The sequence below is a fragment of the Trematomus bernacchii genome, unplaced genomic scaffold, assembly GCF_902827165.1.
Source record: "Trematomus bernacchii unplaced genomic scaffold, fTreBer1.1, whole genome shotgun sequence".
Classification (NCBI taxonomy): Eukaryota; Metazoa; Chordata; class Actinopteri; order Perciformes; family Nototheniidae; genus Trematomus; species Trematomus bernacchii.
Genome location: NW_022987898.1, coordinates 36,501 through 42,500, shown reverse-complemented (window position 1 = coordinate 42,500; position 6,000 = coordinate 36,501). Strand labels below are relative to the sequence as shown.

General features: G+C 36.0%; 1 pseudogene; it reads left to right on the top strand.

The window, feature by feature from the left end:
* The window catches only part of LOC117469924, a 44,896-nt pseudogene that overhangs the window by 27,354 nt on the left and 11,542 nt on the right, over window positions 1-6,000 (top strand).

Here is a 6,000-nt window from a genome sequence, read left to right as displayed (position 1 = left end):
GAAGAGACGAAAGCTTTGAGCGTTTGTCACTTTTATTCTGATGCAGATTAATATCATCTCTAATCTCTGCATCACTCTGAACAAAAGCTCTTGACACTACTCACGGGACTGAGAGTAGAAGAGCTGCATTATATTAACAATAACAATAATAATAATAATAATAATAATAACAATAATAACAATAAATATGATAATACATATAATATTCATGTATATGAATATTATAAAAATGTTTCCGGCTCAGTAACCTTTCATTTAAAATAACAGATCTGTCAGAGTTTGGTAGTGAGGCAGGAACAAATAAGGAATCAAGTTTGCTAACAAAAAGCATTGATTAAAAAAAGATGACAGAAAAACTGAATAAATGTCAAAGTAAAACAGGAAACTAAACACAAAAACTAAAATTGTGACATAATCCTCTCAGCGCCACATCACAAGAGTGTTAAAATGTTCATGTGTTCATAAGTTCATATATACAGAAACAGGGTAACATGTTCATGTGTTCATGTGTTAGTATGTTCATGTTTTAGTATGTTCATGTGTTCATGTGTTAGTATGTTCATGTGTTCATGTGTTAGTATGTTCATGTTTTAGTATGTTCATGTTTTAGTATGTTCATGTGTTAGTATGTTCATGTTTTAGTATGTTCATGTGTTAGTATGTTCATGTGTTAGTATGTTCATGTGTTCATGTGTTAGTATGTTCATGTTTTAGTATGTTCATGTGTTCATGTGTTAGTATGTTCATGTGTTCATGTGTTAGTATGTTCATGTTTTAGTATGTTCATGTTTTAGTATGTTCATGTGTTAGTATGTTCATGTTTTAGTATGTTCATGTGTTAGTATGTTCATGTGTTAGTATGTTCATGTTTTAGTATGTTCATGTTTTAGTATGTTCATGTTTTAGTATGTTCATGTTTTAGTATGTTCATGTGTTAGTATGTTCATGTGTTAGTATGTTCATGTTTTAGTATGTTCAAGTGTTAGTATGTTCATGTTTTAGTATGTTCATGTTTTAGTATGTTCATGTGTTAGTATGTTCATGTTTTAGTATGTTCATGTGTTAGTATGTTCATGTGTTAGTATGTTCATGTGTTAGTATGTTCATGTTTTAGTATGTTCATGTTTATATGTATGTTCATTCATGTTTTAGTATGTTCATGTGTTAGTATGTTCATGTGTTAGTATGTTCATGTTTTAGTATGTTCATGTGTTAGTATGTTCATGTGTTAGTATGTTCATGTTTTATATGTTCATGTGTTAGTATGTTCATGTTTTAGTATGTTCATGTTTTAGTATGTTCATGTTTTAGTATGTTCATGTGTTAGTATGTTCATGTTTTAGTATGTTCATGTGTTAGTATGTTCATGTGTTAGTATGTTCATGTTTTAGTATGTTCATGTGTTAGTATGTTCATGTGTTAGTATGTTCATGTTTTAGTATGTTCATGTGTTTAGTATGTTCATGTGTTAGTATGTTCATGTTTAGTATGTTCATGTGTTAGTAGTTCATGTGTTAGTATGTTCATGTTTAGTATGTTCATGTTTAGTATGTTTCATGTTTTAGTATGTTCATGTTTTAGTATGTTCATGTGTTAGTATGTTCATGTTTTAGTATGTTCATGTTTTAGTATGTTCATGTGTTAGTATGTTCATGTGTTAGTATGTTCATGTTTTAGTATGTTCATGTTTTAGTATGTTCATGTGTTAGTATGTTCATGTTTTAGTATGTTCATGTGTTAGTATGTTCATGTTTTAGTATGTTCATGTGTTAGTATGTTCATGTTTTAGTATGTTCATGTGTTAGTATGTTCATGTTTTCGTATGTTCATGTTTTAGTATGTTCATGTTTTAGTATGTTCATGTTTTAGTATGTACATGTGTTCATGTTTTAGTATGTTCATGTGTTAGTATGTTCATGTTTTAGTATGTTCAAGTGTTAGTATGTTCATGTTTTAGTATGTTCATGTTTTAGTATGTTCATGTGTTAGTATGTTCATGTTTTAGTATGTTCATGTGTTAGTATGTTCATGTGTTAGTATGTTCATGTTTTAGTATGTTCATGTTTTATATGTTCATGTGTTAGTATGTTCATGTTTTAGTATGTTCATGTTTTAGTATGTTCATGTTTTAGTATGTTCATGTGTTAGTATGTTCATGTTTTAGTATGTTCATGTGTTAGTATGTACATGTGTTAGTATGTTCATGTTTTAGTATGTTCATGTGTTAGTATGTTCATGTTTTAGTATGTTCATGTGTTAGTATGTTCATGTTTTAGTATGTTCATGTGTTAGTATGTTCATGTTTTCGTATGTTCATGTTTTAGTATGTTCATGTTTTAGTATGTTCATGTTTTAGTATGTACATGTGTTCATGTTTTAGTATGTTCATGTGTTAGTATGTTCATGTTTTAGTATGTTCAAGTGTTAGTATGTTCATGTTTTAGTATGTTCATGTTTTAGTATGTTCATGTGTTAGTATGTTCATGTTTTAGTATGTTCATGTGTTAGTATGTTCATGTGTTAGTATGTTCATGTTTTAGTATGTTCATGTTTTATATGTTCATGTGTTAGTATGTTCATGTTTTAGTATGTTCATGTTTTTAGTATGTTCATGTGTTAGTTGTTCATGTTTTAGTATGTTCATGTGTTAGTATGTTCATGTGTTAGTATGTTCATGTTTTATATGTTCATGTGTTAGTATGTTCATGTTTTAGTATGTTCATGTTTTAGTATGTTCATGTTTTAGTATGTTCATGTTTTAGTATGTTCATGTTTTAGTATGTTCATGTGTTAGTATGTTCATGTTTTAGTATGTTCATGTTTTAGTATGTTCATGTGTTAGTATGTTCATGTGTTAGTATGTTCATGTTTTAGTATGTTCATGTTTTATATGTTCATGTGTTAGTATGTTCATGTTTTAGTATGTTCATGTGTTAGTATGTTCATGTGTTAGTATGTTCATGTTTTAGTATGTTCATGTGTTAGTATGTTCATGTTTTAGTATGTTCATGTTTTAGTATGTTCATGTTTTAGTATGTTCATGTGTTAGTATGTTCATGTGTTAGTATGTTCATGTTTTAGTATGTTCATGTGTTAGTATGTTCATAGTGGTTAGTATGTTCATTGTTCTAGTATGTTCATGCTTTAGTATGTTCATGTGTTAGTATGTTCATGTTTTAGTATGTTCATGTTTTAGTATGTTCATGTGTTAGTATGTTCATGTGTTAGTATGTTCATGTTTTAGTATGTTCATGTTTTAGTATGTTCATGTTTTAGTATGTTCATGTGTTAGTATGTACATGTGTTAGTATGTTCATGTTTTAGTATGTTCATGTTTTAGTATGTTCATGTGTTAGTATGTTCATGTTTTAGTATGTTCATGTGTTAGTATGTACATGTGTTAGTATGTTCATGTTTTAGTATGTTCATGTGTTAGTATGTTCATGTTTTAGTATGTTCATGTGTTAGTATGTTCATGTTTTAGTATGTTCATGTGTTAGTATGTTCATGTTTTCGTATGTTCATGTTTTAGTATGTTCATGTTTTAGTATGTTCATGTTTTAGTATGTACATGTGTTCATGTTTTAGTATGTTCATGTGTTAGTATGTTCATGTGTTAGTATGTTCATGTTTTAGTATGTACATGTGTTCATGTTTTAGTATGTTCATGTTTTAGTATGTTCATGTGTTAGTGTGTTCATGTGTTAGTGTATTCATGTTTTAGTATGTTCATGTTTTAGTATGTTCATGTGTTCATGTTTTAGTATGTTCATGTTTTAGTATGTTCATGTTTTAGTATGTTCATGTGTTAGTATGTTCATGTGTTAACATGTTCATTTGTTCATTTCTGCAGAAGCTGGGTCCGGCGAATACGCTGCACTTCGTGGTGCGAGACGTGAAGAAGGTCAGTTTGGTGTTTCCTGCTTACAACCGTTCTTCATATGAACAAATACAGTAACCAGAAACCTGATTGGTTCTTAATAACTAAAGACATTATATGTGTATTACACCACGTGCTGTTCAGGGGAACCTGCCCCCGGACTACCAGATCACCCTGATCGACATCGGCCTGGTTCTGGAGCTGCTGATGGGGGGGGCGTACCGCTGCAACTACACCAGGAAGAGCTTCAGGACTCTTTACAACAACCTGTACGGCCTGAAGAGGGTGAGCAAATCCACCTCAAAACTGAAAGAGTTTCAATGGTTCTGACTGATGGTTCTGATGGTTCTGATGGTTCTGGATGAAGTGTTGATGTTTCTAATGGTTCTGGAAGAAATGCTGATGTTTCCAATTATTCTGGATGAAGTTCTGATGGTTCTGAAGGAAGTGCTGATAGTCGTTGTGGTTCTAATTGTTCTGAATTAAGGGCTGATGGTTCTGGATGAAGTGCTGATGGTTCTGGTGGTTCTGAAGGAAGTGCTGATAGTCGTTGTGGTTCTAATTGTTCTGAATTAAGGGCTGATGGTTCTGGATGAAGTGCTGATGGTTCTGGTGGTTCTGAATGAAGTGCTGATAGTTTTGATGGTTCTGGATGAAGTTCTGATGTATTTCTCTCCTGTCGGTTATCTTGCAGCCTAAAGCTCTGAAGCTCCTCGGGATGGAGGTTGGTACTTCCTGGTTCTGTGGTTCTGTACTCCCTGGTTCTGTACTCCCTGGTTCTGTGCTCCCTGGTTCTGTGCTCCCTGGTTCTGTGCTCCCTGGTTCTGTACTCCCTGGTTCTGTACCCCCTGGTTCTGTCTCATGTTGCTCTGGACTCTGACATGTTGTCTCGCAGGACGACGAGCCGCGAGCGAAGGGCAAAGGGAAGAAGAACAAAAAGAAGGAGGAGGAGGTGGACATCGACGTGGACGACCCGGAGCTCAGCCGGTTCCAGTACCCGTTCCACGAGCTGATGGTGTGGGCCGTGCTCATGAAGCGCCAGAAGATGGCGCTGTTCCTGTGGCAGCGCGGCGAGGAGGCCATGGCCAAAGCTCTGGTGGCCTGCAAGCTCTACAAGGCCATGGCCCACGAGTCGTCTCAGAGCGAGCTGGTGGACGACATCTTCCAGGACCTGGAGAACAACTCCAAGTGAGTTATTATACACCTTCCAGGACCTGGAGAACAACAAAAAGCCCGCGTTTAATCCAGTTTGTACACAACGATGGAGAAACTTAACAAGCAGCAGTGGTCCACTGAAGAGACCAGCTACCTACTGGGAGTCTGGTCTTCCGAAGAGGTACAGAGGAAGCTGGAGGGGAGCAAAACCAAAACCAGTAGCGCTTCAACACAATCGGCCATTGTTGTTGTTGTCGGTGTGAGCTGTGAGGGGTTTCCGCGCAGTTTGGCTTTATGAAGCAGGCACGCAAACGGTTACGTCATGACGCAAACGATGACGCAATGACGCAGCACCAGTTGGACTCTGGGCGGTGTGAAAAGAGCCGGAGCTAAAACCGAAGAACCGGTTCTGAACCTGAAAAGCTCTAGCACGGAGCTTGAACCGGAGTTGCGTTGATGTGAATGAGGTACAAGTGAGTTATTATACAACTTCCAGGACCTGGAGAACCAGTCCAAGTGAGTTAGGTGATAAAGGAGGGCCCAGTGTTTCCTAAAGGAGGTGATAAAGGAAGGTCCAGTGTTTCCTAATGGAGGTGATAAAGGAGGGTCCAGTGTTTCCTAAAGGAGGTGATAAAGGAGGGTCCAGTGTTTCCTAAAGGAGGTGATAAAGGAGGGTCCAGTGTTTCCTAAAGGAGGTGATAAAGGAATGTCCAGTGTTACCTAAAGGAGGTGATAAAGGACGGTCCAGTGTTTCCTAATGGAGGTGATAAAGGAGGGTCCAGTGTTTCCTAAAGGAGGTGATAAAGGAGGGTCCAGTGTTTCCTAAAGGAGGTGATAAAGGAGGGTCCAGTGTTTCCTAAAGGAAGTGATAAAGGAGGGTCCATTGTTTCCTAAAGGAGGTGATAAAGGAGGGTCCATTGTTTCCTAAAGGAGGTGATAAAGGAGGGTCCAGTGTTTCCTAAAGG